Source organism: Pygoscelis adeliae, unplaced genomic scaffold (assembly GCF_000699105.1).
Source record: "Pygoscelis adeliae isolate BGI_AS28 unplaced genomic scaffold, ASM69910v1 Scaffold492, whole genome shotgun sequence".
Classification (NCBI taxonomy): Eukaryota; Metazoa; Chordata; class Aves; order Sphenisciformes; family Spheniscidae; genus Pygoscelis; species Pygoscelis adeliae.
This window is the reverse complement of record NW_008824349.1, coordinates 525,740-540,161: the sequence shown is the minus strand read 5'-3', so window position 1 is coordinate 540,161 and position 14,422 is coordinate 525,740.

Genomic DNA, 14,422 nt, shown 5'->3' with positions numbered 1-14,422 from the left:
GAGTTTCCTCAGCTTGTTCTAATATTTGACCACCCTCATGGTAAAAAGCTGCCAAAATTTTTTTTCCTTCATTTAATTGGAATTTCTCATGTTGCAGCTTGTGCCAGTTGACTCTTAGCAGACCAAAGTGCATCTCCAAGAAGATGTCATGTGGACAGAAAAATATAGCAATGACACTGAGCCCCAAACTACTCCCTGAGACTTACAGGCAATGTTACCCAGGGAGGCTGTGGAGTCTCCATCCTTGGAGATATTCAAAAGCTGTCTGGACAAGGTCCTGGGCAACCGGCTCCAGGTGGCCCTGCTTGAGCAGGGGGGTTGGACCAGAGGTCCCTTCCAACCTCAACTAGTCCGTGTTTCTGTGATTCTGCACAGAGCACATGACATCTGAAACCACAAGTTTCAAAATCTACAAAGTCAGATCGTAGCCATATATGTGCCCATATATGGGTACATATATGTACCCAATTACTGTGTGTCACTTCCTCTCTGCTGTTTAATCATTTGCAGACATGGTGATAGAGAGTGTATAAAAAGACGAGCTGCATGCTATAGAGGCATAGAAGACTTCCTTAGTCCTCTGAGTCGGTGAAGTATTGACCACCAAACAAAATGTCTGTCAGAAAGCAATTCTTGAGTTTTTGGAAAAAACATTATAATGTGGTGTCTGTATCACTTTATTCCATAATTCTCATTGTGGTCGAAGAAATAGTGGAGATTGAATTTAAATGTCCTCAGCAGAAGTTTTTAAAGGAATTGTATGTTGCTTCCTACTTCTTCTGTCCAGCATTCATTACATTTTTCCTGAGCTTGACCTCCCACCCTGCCTGCATTCCCTACGCTCGCTGCACTGGGAGATGCTCGTGTTGCCAGAAGAGTGAGATAATTTTTATGGCATTATTACCTCCTCTGATTTGGTGTGTGATCCTGCTGTGTGATGGCAGATATATAGACTGTGTGGCTTCAACAAATGAAGGAAACAACAATCAAAATGCAAACCAAAGAAAAGCAGCAGAATTACCTAGTGAATTCTATATAAAATCTCAGGTAAGAGGCCTAGGAATCTAGGATTTTAGGTATTTTAATATCACCTATTTTGTGTGTGTGAAGAATCTGGAATGTACAGCAATATGGAAAAAATTTCATCTGGCGAATGAAGTGTTAAGTTGCAATTCTGATTTTTATTCGATATGTTTACTACATTTGCATTACCTTTTTCTTTTTTTCTGCTTCTGTTTTTAATTAATGTGTATCAATATGAGTTTATAATTAGCATGTTCTTTCTGAGGCTAAAACCTGAATTTTGAACATCTTACTCCATGGTTATTCTGGAAGTTTACGCATGTGTTTTGCATCTGGTTCTTAAAGCAAGTTTTATGAAAAGGAATTATCTTATTAGGAAATAAGATAATGTTTGAGAAAGAGACTGGTATTCCTTGTTTCAGTGAATATATCTCTTACCATCAGTTGTCATCTAGCCATGGCAGGAGAAAGGAATGTATTTTATAAGAAGAACTATGTGGCTTAATAATAATGCAAGGTTTTTAACATGGTAAAGTACCATGAGTGAAAGGAGTAGGACTTTTAGGCACGTAAAGTCCAGGGACATCATTAGTTTTAGTATTTTCTCTTCCAGGTTGCAGGGCTGTTTGTTCTTACTGCTGTCGTCTTTCTTTATGGCCTGTGCTACATGTACCCCTTCTGGTTCTGCTGTAAATATGAAGAAGGACATCAGAGAGAGGAGCTGGAGAGCCTATTAGAGGAAGAAGCAAGGAAACATATTGAAGTAATGAAGAAAGAGGGTACAGAGCAGATAATGGAACAGAAAGTGAAACCTTCTTTCCAGCATGGTAATACTAATTTCTGGAAAACACACACAGACAAAAAAATAAAGGAAGTTGTAGAGTCTGCTGTTACAGATATATGGGCGGCGAGACAACAGGCAGTTGAAAGGGTGCCTCTCATCTCCTGCATTGACATGACCACAGCACAACTGACTCCAGCAAGTAACACTTCGTTCTGAAGAGGTGGGCAGCTACTGTTGCTGAAAGGGCCAGAGCAGGTGCCAATGCGGCAACACCAGGGTGTTCGATCTGCCCATCCTGGGCTTGCTAGGAAAAGAACCCACCCTGCTCCCACCTCAGTCCTCGTCATCGCTGAAGCAGGTCTGGCTCTTACAGTGTAGTCAGAAGAGTAAGTTGGGTTTATCGTCCTGCTCCAGCTATGGTCGTCAAGCCGACAGGTACCATCAGACAGCACTGCTCACCTTATTATCCCTCTTCCTATTTCTTGGCCCTTGTTTTGTTGCTTTTTTACTTCTCTTTCTTCACCCCAGTGTCGAGTTTCTGGTCCCAATTTTGCTGTAGCTGTACCCAAAACTGGTAGTTCTAATCCTGTTACTTGGACGATCTTGAGTACTCAGGCTTTGCCTTTTCATAAAGCGAGGAAGAAATAAGCAAAGAAGGAAGAAACATCTTCAGGTCTTAAAGGGCTGAAGCAAAGTGAGCTGGTCCTTCCTGAACATTGTGCTGGTTTGCATTTTTGCAAGGAATTAGCTAGTGCCTAATCGCAATAAAAATTTCTGAGCACAAGTCAAGTGTCAGTGTCTATATCACCACCAAAGGGTGACCGCATAAATTAGGATGCTCCATTTCTCCTCAAGTGAATCAGCTTTCTGGGAGGTATGGTAGCCAGCTTTCTTGAAGGAAAAAAGCAAGTCTGACATATTGCTCAAAAGAGGGGAAATAGGAAATGAGCATTAACCAGCACTATGCACACTTGGCCTCTGGGTTCAGAATTTGAAACTCAATCCCATTGTGTTTTTTCCACCCCAGTGGAGCTCTGCTCCCTTCATTGCGTGCCAGGAATTTGGAAGCTGCTGTTGTTCTTTCAAAATTTATTCACGTTTATGAAGTCCTACAGGATGGTGGAGGGACCGTGAGCTTCCCCACCTGCTTTTTACAAAGACAGTCCATGGGTGAGGATCAATGGGACCCATGGCCTAGCATGGACATGGCTGTAATGGAACTTGAGATCAACACACCTATAACATAGGTCAGACAGGGATTCAAGGCCCAAGCCTGAGCTTAAATGGAGCTCCTGGAACCTAAATAGAGCTCCTGAAGCTTAAATGGAGTTCCAAGGTATGTGGATGGAGGTCCCAGCCTAGGAAAGTTGCTCACTGGTCAGTTGTCAACCAGTCCTCAATCCTGCATGATCAGAGACCACAGACTTTCCAGTGAAAATATTTTAGAGAGAGCCAGCATAGCCCAAGTTCATGCTTTAGCTGCATTTCCTCGAGCACTTCTGCTCCCATCTTATTTACCAGAATGACCAAAATCTGGAACCTGGCACAAAAATGTAGAACACTGATTGAACAGCACAGATCAGGGCATGCTTTTTACCTAAAGCCAAAATGGAAAGAGAGGCTCTTGTTGGACACACAGATGTTTCCCTTGAGGGAAGTGCTGATGCTTGCACATCTCTGGCTGGGGCCCATCCTCACTTCTGTAGTTTAGCTCTCTTGAACATGCAGACTACATGAGCACTCTCTTGGGACAGAAATCTGCCAAAAAGAAAAAAGAAGAGCAGACAGGGGTTTTGCACTCTTTAGCTACCTGCTGTTGGAGGACAAGGTGGGATGGGGGCCATTACTACTTCTCTTGCACTTTGTGCTGCTGAGGATGCTGAAGCCAAAACTGCCAGACTGAGACGTGCTTCTCAAAGGTAGATGGCTCTTGTATGGGTGAAGCCCCAGAAAACCTGGGATCCTTTGTTCCTCTCCTTTTAGAGAATGTCCTAACTACACCATCAGACCTTTTCTGAGACAGAAAAGGGCTGAAGGGGCGATAACTCATACAAACCATGAGAAGAAAACTGGCAGCCAACCACAGGAAAAGAAAAGGTGTGAAGATTGAGATCTCAGGCGTGGATCGAGAGTACACTGGAGAGACAAGCAGATCAGAGGATCCCCAGCAGCACTCCCAGATGCCCAGGAGACCAGAAGTGCTCTCCTTGGAGTTGTCTGAGATGAGATCCCACCGTCTCTGGGATCTCTCCCATTAATCTTTGTCCTCTTGGTGATGTGGGTAGCCAGCTTGACCAGGGCTGAAGACCTCCTGCAACTTGTTGTGGCTTGGATGGGGACATGTAGAAGGAAGCAGGAGCTGGAGGTGAGGAGAGGGTACTCAGAGAGTATGCAGAGGGCACAGGAAGGTTTAGAGGTAAGATTCACACCAGAGCTGGTGGCAGCTGAATGACAGGGCACTTGCTTGGATACGTTTTGCATGGACATATTTTGGCTTTACCTAATCTGGCTGATGCACTGTTTCTAATAATAAAGAGACTTTCCAGGCTGTCTCTTGGACAGCTGTCTTACCCAGTGTGCCTGCTTGTCACAGAAAGAGAAGTCCCAAGGACCACTGAGCAAACAGGAGATTCCAGTGCCATGTCCTGGTTCTTGCCCAGCACCACATCCCTGTTCTCATCAACTGTTCTCATTCCTCTATTCCTCTGCAGCCTGCGAGGTGCCTGCAGAGCTACCGGTTGCTCTGTTAGTATGACTAATGGTGGATGGCCGAGAGCACTATCTACTGGGTGCAAAAAGTGAGAGCAGAGAAGGAGGGAAAATTGCTCCCGCTCATTTTTTCACACCAGGGAAATACTTCAAAACAGCAGCTTTTGGATAATACCTAAACACTGTTCCTTGTCATTTCCTTGGTCAGAGCAGAGCCTCCTGGACATGGTGAGCAACAAAGGTTTCTTTTCTTCCCTGCTCTGCTCCCGTCATTTGAACGCAGAGACTCAGAAACCAGTTGCGCACCAGAAGTAAAACACCAAGGGCACTTTCGGTTTCTCTGAAAGCAGTCTGCCAGCTGTTGGTTAGAGGCACTTGCTGTGGCTTCATTCTTTCCCATGCTTGCAGTAACTGCTGGGGCATGACCTTCAGCAAAGTGAGCTATGCCACAGAGAGACTGCCAGGGTCGGATGAAGATCCTGCAGAAATATTCTGCCACTTCACGGCTGCTGTGATAACTTGCTCAACCTACAAATGCCAATCTGGAGAGGCCCAGGTCACTACCAGGATGTGTGTCATATCTGCTTGATCTGCATAAGTGTCTAAATTCAGATGTCATCATATGGCAACATGCAGGCAACTTTATCATGTATTATATCTCTGACTAAATTGGCGTTAAAAAACCTGGCTTCAACATAGGCAGCCATGTGACTCCTACCCTAAAAAAACCCAGTCCTGTACACGAGATTTCTAGTGGCACTTGGGTTGTCCGTGGGCATCCAAGAGATCTGCCTAGGTCTGATAGGCATGACACAAGGCTTACGGGAGACATGCACTTTTCTGCAGCAGCTAAACATTGTGCTTGAAGCAGGAAAAGCCCTAAAGCAAGGAAGAGGGAGCGACAAGATCTTGGCCAAGCCAAACAGCACAGGATTTTTCAGCTTTGTATTAATAACACAGAGAGAGTGGATGTCCACTGCAGGCAGTAATGAGTGCCTGCTGTATCAAACAGGAGCCCTCTGCTCTACAAAGCGCTTGGGATTGCGATGAAGTTGGTCTTGGGGAACTGGAAGGAATCACTGGTCCAGTTGCCCCTCTTCTTCTGGCTTATTAGGGGAGCTGTGAGATGTGAGGCTTTCAGAAAGGAGGAGCAGAGTTGTGTGTGGGTCACCTGTAACACTAGAGAATCTGCTGCTTTCTTAGCTGAGGACATCATATACTGGGTGCAAGTGACTGGGGCAGAGAAGAGGAGGAGAGCAACCTTTGTTGCTCACCATGGCCAGGAAGCTCTGCTCTGAGAAAGGAGATGGCAAGGAAGAGTGTTCAGGTATTACCTGAAGGCTGATGTCTTGAAGGATTTCCCTTTCACATATTCATGCCCACTCGTTCAATAACTTCCAGCAAGACCATCCGCTGTTCTCCTCTGATTCCTAGCAAACCAAGCATGAGGACTGACAAGGAGAGCAAAGCTGAGCAAAGTTCATACCAAATGGAGCTGCATGCCTCAGGAACCCTTGCCCCAGGGACCTGAGCCTGCCTGTCCCTCTGTCCTGAGACCAGCTGAGAGTAAAAGGGGACACCAGCTGAAGTTTCAAGCACACACAATTGGACAGGGAGATTTCTAGGGGGGAGTGTGGGAAAGGCAGAACACAAGCTGATAACTGATGCAGGATCGAGATGTGAGGGTGGTGGGCAAAGAAGGAACGACCCAAAGCAATGGTGCAAGTACTTGGCGTGGCCATGGCAGAGCTCCAGGAGCGCCGGTGTGTGGAGAAGTACTCCCTCCCCTCCTCTGTGAGTGCCTGAAGATCAGGGAGGAGATGCTCTGGCCTCAGCCACAGCCCTTCTGCTTCTACAGGCCTTGAACACCCATTCATGACCATGGGAACCCTTGTGCCTCTAGGGCTTGTTTCCCACAGAGCTGGCCCAGTTTCATCACATGGAAATGCTTTTTTGTCCCTCCTTGCTTCCTGCTGTGCCACTGAACAGCAAAGATCCTCCAAGCTTCTACAGTTACCTCTGCAGACCTGAAGATGCAGAATATTTTTTTTTAATTTTTGTCTCTTTGATTCTTTTGCAGAAATCCCTGACCCACTGAGCTGAGTGTGCATGGTGCGGGCAAAAGGGATGTGGGAATTGCAAGGTGAAGCGTGAGGCACCAGGTGTGTAGGACTGCTCACCTGTCCCACCCTTCTTGAATATGGGGACAGGGTCCTGCCTGCAAGAACATTACCCATGGGGACAAAGTCCGCAAAGGGCAGCAGGGAGATGGGCTGGGGCACATGTCTGCTTCTGGTTGCAATGCTGCTTCTGTGGCTGCTGCAGGCAGGGAAGACGGTGGAGAGTATGCCATGTTGGCCACTTTGGAGCAATGCTAACACGGCGAAGTGGACATTGGTGGTGTTTTCTTTTCCTGTGAATCATCTGATCCTCTGTCATCACTAGTTGCAACCAGTGTCTGGACCACTGCTTTGCTGCAGTTATCATTCTCATTGCCTCCTGATGGTGAAGAAGCTGACTCCGTAACAGATGCAAAAATGTTCTGCATTTCTTTAGTTATGCCTTCATCTTCCATAACATTTTGGAAAAAGTTTTGGAGCTGAGAAACTAATTCTCCCTGCAGTTTCTCCTCCACTATCTCATCCTTCTTTGTTTTAATGAAGTTTTCCATTTCTTTCTCTAGGTGGATCTTCATGGGTTTCATCTCATAATTTTTTTAGAAATATAGTCTTTTCCTTATGACTGCACCAACATGAAAAAATGGTGTACGTGAAATAAATGCCAACAGTTAATGAGTTGGTGTCCTGGTTTTGGCCGGGATAGGGTTAATTTTCTTCCTAGTAGCTGGTACAGTAGCTGCTGTGTTTTGGATTTAGGATGAGAATAATGTAGATAACACACTGATGTTATCCACATCAGTGTGGATAACAGTAGTTATATATAGTTATATAGTAGTTATATATAGTTATTATAACAGTAGATAACAGCGTGGATCAGTAGTTCTTGCTAAGCAGTGCTTACACTAGTCAAGGACTTTTCAGCTTCTCATGCCCTGCCAGCGAGAAGCTGGGAGGGGGCACAGCCAGGACAGCTGACCCAAACTGGCCAAAGGGATATTCCATACCATGTGACATCATGCTCAGTATATAAACTGGGGGGAGTTGGCCGGGGGTGGTGGTGGCTGCTCGGGAACTGGCTGGGCTTCGGTCAGCAGGTGGTGAGCAATTGCATTGTTCATAATTTATTTTGTATATTCTTTATCATTCTTATTATTTTCCCTTCCTTTTCTCTCCTATTAAACTGTCTTTATCTCAAGCCATGAATTTTACTTTCTTTTCCTGATTCTCTCTCCCCCATTCCACCGGGCGGGGGCAGGGGGAGTGAGAAAATGGCTGCGTGGTGTTTAGCTGCCTGCTGGATTAAACCACAACAGGTGGAAAACAATGCAAAAACCTAAAAAGGAAGCAATTATAACTGGTCACTATTGATGGAATTCTTTAAAATTTCATTGCACTAACTGAAAGATAGGGGAACTTTTAAAATTTCACAATGACTGAGGTCTATTTACAAACTTTTATATCCTCAGTAATCATTGTCATGATGGGATTTTGTAATGATAATGTAAACCCATGCTTAACACATGAGTGCCTCAGTAATTTTCTCTGATATTGACCTAAAAATGATTTTTGGAAACTCTTTTTTGGGAGTAAATCTCAAGATTTCAGAACTGAAGCAGGAGAGGTTCTGCCTGCATTGAAGGAAAAATTTTATGAGGCCAGTGAAGCAGGAACAGAACACTGGGAAACAGGTAGCCAAAGAAACTGTGCAGTCATTGCTAGGGACAGAGGCAGAAGAAAAGTCATACCTTGGCCTCTTAACTGTATCTTTCCATTCTGTGGGTTTGTTGATTGTGCCCTGCACAATTAAAAAAAAAACCCCTAACTTGACAGGGCTCTATGAGGAGTGTTTTGCTCAAAGCAAAACCAGAGACAAACAAGCCCATTCCCTTTCAGGAAGCACTGCTTGCAAGCTGCTGAGCAGAGCACTTCCTCACTTCCGTGGTTTTCCTCCCCCCACACACACAGCCTGAACAAACACAGTGAAGAAGAAAGGAAACATCTGCAAGGTGCTCATCCTCCCCTCCCCCCTCTCCCCCAAGGCAGTTGCTGCAGTGGGGGACTGTTACACAGACTAGTTCAGGTTGGAGGTACCTCTGGTGATCATCTGCTCCAACCCCCCTGCTCAAGTAGGGCAAATTGGAGCTGGTTGCCCAGAACCATGTAAGCCCAATGCAGCTACCTAGGCCAAAAATAAAGTTTTGGGTATGCATCTGTCAATCAGAGATGCTGGAAGACATCAGCAAGTCCCCATCATCCCTAGGAGCTAGGTCTGTTCTCACGTCAGAAAGATGAGGGTGGAAGTGATGAGCCAACTGGACATGGGTCTGCTTTGACCTGAAGAGCTTTGGCTCATACATTTAGCAAAGTCATCATAGCAAGAAATTCCTGTGAGCGTGCAAACCCTATGCCTCAATTTGCTGCTGAATCTCTCAACCTCCTTGAAATCTTCCCAGCATAGATAAGAAGTGTGATTTCATTGGAACATGCTCACCCTAAGGGAAGTTTCCAAGGGCTTGATTTGATTCTCCAAATGTGCCTTAGGGTGATTCATCTGACCTATAATTTGTGCTCCAAAATGCTTGCAGGGCAATTTAGCATCTTAAAGTAGAAATGTCCTGGCTAACCAACCTGAAAAACATCTTAAACTCCAGTGACCGCAAACACGTGGGTGGGGCAGGTTTCATGTGGAGGAGACCTGTACCCTTCTGAGGGTGCATGGAGTGGCAGCCCGGGGCATTGGTAATGTCACTAGAGGTTTGCATGTGAGCAGCTGAGTCAAGACCCTGTTGTCCTTATCATAAACTCAGTACCAGCACAGATTAGGGTTAGGATTAAAACATCTTAACATCTTCACTTTTAGGTTAAACCACACTTACTCAACAGATTTATTTTCTGGAGTGGTTTTCCCCTCCCATGATGTTCCCCTTATCAGCTGTGCACTGGGGATAGAGGAAAGGCTCTGGTCATTGCTAGTTGCAGCAGAATGGCTTTTCACTGGAAACACAAAAATCATTATAGCTGGGCTATGATCAGAGTTGTTTGGCACTCCCATGATGTTTGGTCCTTCCCCCTGAGAGAGCCTAATCTGATCTCACAGTTTGGAGAAGCTACACCGATGAGAAAATAAGCCACGCAAACCACAACTCTTCCAAAAATACAAGCTCATATAGCTGTGGTTAAACTGCACAGCCATATAACTTCCTCCCTGAGGACACTTGCTGAAAAAACCTGTGAGAACACAGCAGGATGTTCATTCATGGCCTGAGCAGCCAGATAGGTCCAGTAGCCATCTCAAACCTCCCACAAAGTGGCACCCTGCTTTGACCTAATGGCTGCATGTCCCCCAAAGTGGTACAGCCGGAACAACCCAAGGGGTCCATCCGTCCTTCCCGTGTGTCTCCAGTACCTCCCATGGTGCACAGCAGGGTGGGAAGGACAGTTCAGAGCCATGGGACAAGTGCAAATCCAAATAATCTCCCTAGGAGACTGCTCCACTTTTAAAATTTCACAATGACTGAGGTCCACGGTGGCTTTATTGCCAGCATTTGCACTCATGTCTGCATTGTGCTTGCCAGAACTGGGGTTGGCACCTGATATGAGGACGTGCACTTGCATTTGTGCCGCAGAGAAATAGCAACTTTTTTTTTTTTTTTTTTGCTGAAGAAAAACAGGCACATCAAGGGAGGAACAGGCACCCTCAAGGGAAGGACCTTCAAGGGAAGAACCTCAAGGGAAAAAGCACTTGCATTTGTGCCGCAGAGAAATAGCAACTTTTTTTTTTTTTTTTGTGCTGAAGATAAACAGGCACATCAAGGGAGGAACAGGCACCCTCAAGGGAAGAACCTCAAGGGAAGAACCTCAAGGGAAAAAGCAAGCAGCACATTTTTGGGGATCGGGGATCTCTAGTAAGACTGGCTCGTACATCAAAAAGCACCAGCTAAATTCATGCAAAGGACATGGGGAGTCCCAAACACCTGCAATCACCTTTCAGAGAAACTTTGGTATCTGGGAGTCTAAGGCAATCTGAGCAGGAAAGGATTTGGATCCCCCTACATCAGCATTTAAAATGTTGCCCACAGGTCCCAGACAGTGAAAGTCAGCACAACATCTGAGCACTCGGCACCACAAGAAAAACTCTTTCCTATTTTATTGTCGATTTAATGAAGAGAAACATGGAGTACAAACTTGCGGGAGTGGTGAAACCAAGGAAATGGTAGCTGCAGAAGCTGCGGGTACATCTCCTTGGTCCAGGCTGATAGCTGCTGGTGGCTCCCCTGGGGAGGGGATGGAGCACGTGGCATTGCAAATGTCATGCACAGGCATGCTTCTTGGTCTTGGTGAGTTTCCCAGTCCAGACTTGTCTGACTCTCACTGTCAGAGTCTGGATGGAGCCAAGCAGGGCTGGCACTGCCCAGCTCTGCTGCTCTGCTGCTGCTCTCCCTTCTCCCTCTCCACGGAGTCCATAAGATTTGCTACAGCTCAGATCAGTTTTTCCTGTATTGTTTAACACATGACTGTCTGGGGGAAGTCAAAGTCTGTGTTGTGGTTGATGGTGCGGGGTTTCCCCTTCTCTCCTGCCTCACCAAGGCCTGGCCTGAGGAATGGCTGCAACTTTGTTGACCCTTCGATGCAGAATTCCAGGACACGGTCTGAATCCCCAGCGTTGTAGAAGGAGAGTGTGCTCTGCTCTAAGTCCAAGTGCAGCCCAACCACTGATAGTTGGACAACATGACTCAGCATCTTGGTGTTGGCCTCCTCAGGCTGGTACTCTCCATTCACCCTTTTCAGCGGCCAGACCCCATCCTCAGGGAGGTCCTCCCAGCTCCTCTCTTTCACTGTCCCTCTCACGGTCTCCGTCAGCATCCCAGTCCAGCCCATCCCACACCTGTACCTCCCAGGAATGGTGCCCAGAGGCAAAGCCCTCCCTCCCCACCACAATGGGGAGCTGGTGCTCGATGATGGGCTGTTGGGCAGAGGGCTTGTGTTCGACTCTTCTCCAGTCAGAGGACACGGCAAGCTCAGAGTGTTTCCACGCTTCATCCAGGGTGATGGGCACTGGGGAGAGAGAGGAGGAGCTGTTAGTGATAACCGGGCGAGAGGGCCAGGAGCAGAGATCCTCATGAGAAGAGGGACAAGGTGCCTTTTAGAGAAAACACTGAAAGGAGAGCTCCTGCTCCAGATCAGCCTGGAGTTCAAGAATGGCTTCTGTCCTGAGGATGATGTCACTTTCCTGGCAGGCAAGGAAGGACACCTTCATTCCCAAGTGTGCCGCTCCCAGGTCTGTAGGTCTGCACTGTGGGACCTCAGCCATGGGTGTAGCAAGACCCAAGGCAGCATCCAGCCCACTTCCGTATGCCACTGCTCAGCAGAGAGCAACGTTTTGGCCAGCTTGATCCAGAAGGAACAGAGGAGACTTGCTCCCAGTGCCGATACCTTTCCTTTTCTTCCACCCCTCTGGTCTGATTCCACCTCCACAAACTTACCATGTGGCTTCGAGCTCTTCTGAACTCTGGTAAAAAAGAAAACCCAAATCAAAAGCAAATACACTGTGTTCAGAAGCCAAAACACCCATGCTGGGTCCACGACCCTTCCACGCTGCTGGTGCAGTGCCCCTGTGGTGCTCTAGCCTCCAAGGATGTGCATCACATGCCCCCAGCTGCACCACGGGGAAATCACAAAGCTTAGAGATGAGCTCTCTGACCCTGCAGTACTCACTTTGCTATGGGAGAAGCTGGGTCACAGTTCATGCCCATCTGGAGTCACTGATCTCTCCTCCAGCAGGAGCGAACCCAAGTTCCCCATGAGGATGGGGCAGAAGGTCACGTCTGGACTGTGCTTTGCTAGGACTGTGGGGTCAAGGGAAGACGCTGCTCCCAACCACAGACAGACTTGTATATAACGAGGCAGAGGAAAGGAAGACGCCTTGACTTACTTAGCTCTCTGGACAGTGCACCTGAAACAGAAACAGGGAGTGTTGTGGGCTGCTGTTTGGTCAGTGAGAGGGCACTACCACTGCTGGATACAGACAGATACCCAGGGAGAAGAAGAATGACCACAGAGCAGGATAGCTGGTCACAATCTCTCACTAACTCCTGGATACAGCATCAGAGGCGGCTTGCACCTCTGCATTTCTGCAAAGGGCAATGCAGTTCTCTCTGTTTTCCACAATGGCAACGCCCTTTCCGTTTTCCACTGTAAATGGTCTCTTACCACATCGAGTCTTCAGCTCATCATAACCTGCAACAGAAAGAGGAGAAAAAAATCTTGCTTTCCCTGTTGAGGATTTGAAGAAGGAATTTCAGATGTCCCTGCATCAGATCCACATGGCAGTGTGGCAGGGCTTGAAGGGACTGTGGGGTGGTTTCCCATCTGAGGATGGTGCCCTGGAGGAGCCAGACAAGCCTGTGCCCTCTCCATTTGTGTAAGGTGAGTGCTGCTGATGGCTGCAGGTGTGGATTTTGGTCTGCAGACACCTTGTACTCAATTTCCTCAGTGTGACCTGGTTATGTGAATGAAAAAGAGGATGTGAAAGGAGAGGGCATCTTGGAGGAGGGCAAGAACAATGAAGAGGATATGCCTGGGGTGGGCGGAAGGTTACACATGACGATGGCTACAAGTGCTTGGAAGAACCCAAGTGGGACTTGCTCAATGTGGAAAGATTCATTTTACTGTACCTGTTCCAGAGTGTTTTTCTCTCCTCCTGCTGATGAAAACACACAAGAGTTAGCCAGTCAGTAATGGCTTGGCATCCACAACACGCCCCGCAGAACCCTCTGGAGGATCGCAGCTGGTGGGAGATAGGTGGTCACGGCCCTGGCTGAGATCTGCCTTCAGGTTGCTCAATCCTTTGGTCCTGGAGACTGATAGGATTGTTCCTAAGTCCTCACCTGACGCCCGCCCTGTCTCTTCTGTTCTGCACTTATGCAAGGAGGTGGTGGGTTCCCTCCGTGATTTTGGATGTGGTGAACTAAGATGTCCTTCCCTGAACAGCTGGGTTCCTGGGAAAAGGGCACTGAGCTCTCCAGAGGGTCATGCTCCTGCTGCTTGTGATAGAGGAAGGGATGAGAGCAGAGGGGATTTGAAACCACTTCACAGGGAAGTCTCCAGGGGAAGGAATTGGCATCTTCCCTTGCTGGAGGCTATAGTGAGCCAAAGGGGCTCTTAGGACTGTGTGGTTTTCCACATCTTCATAAACTCTTCAGCTGAGATAAGAGGATGAGTATCTTAGCTTTGCTCTGTGAATGCAAGGAAAGCTCTCTCCAGCTGAAGGAGGGAAGGTGCTTGTGAGTGGGCATCAAAGTGGGTACTCGGAGAAAGAGATCTGCCTTACCGTGCTCCTGTAAAGTCTTTTCTTCATGGGATTTTTTTCTTAGAAGCCCCCTGTTTTGCTGTAGTGATCAAAGAACCAAATGAAATAAGTACTGGAGCACAAAGAAAATACCAGGAAGGGGATACTGATGCCATATGTGGATTGGATGGGAAAAAGCATCTGAATTCAGCCGGGGCATGCCATAGCAAGTTGGGTGGTCAAGGGAAGGCTGTGAACACCTCATGCTGGGATGGGGCAGAAGATAAGAAGAACTTGTATTTAGCCCAGTCATGTTGCACTGTATGAAAAAGATGAGCTCTTTGTCCAGGTTTCGCCACTCTATCGTTGCTCATATTGTATCACCAGCTTAGTTACTGAGTGGTGTAAGGAATATTGGACATAACCTCTTGAAATCTTGCCATTCATGTTACATCAGTAATCTCCATTCCTCACCTTGAACCCTGACTGGTCTGAACC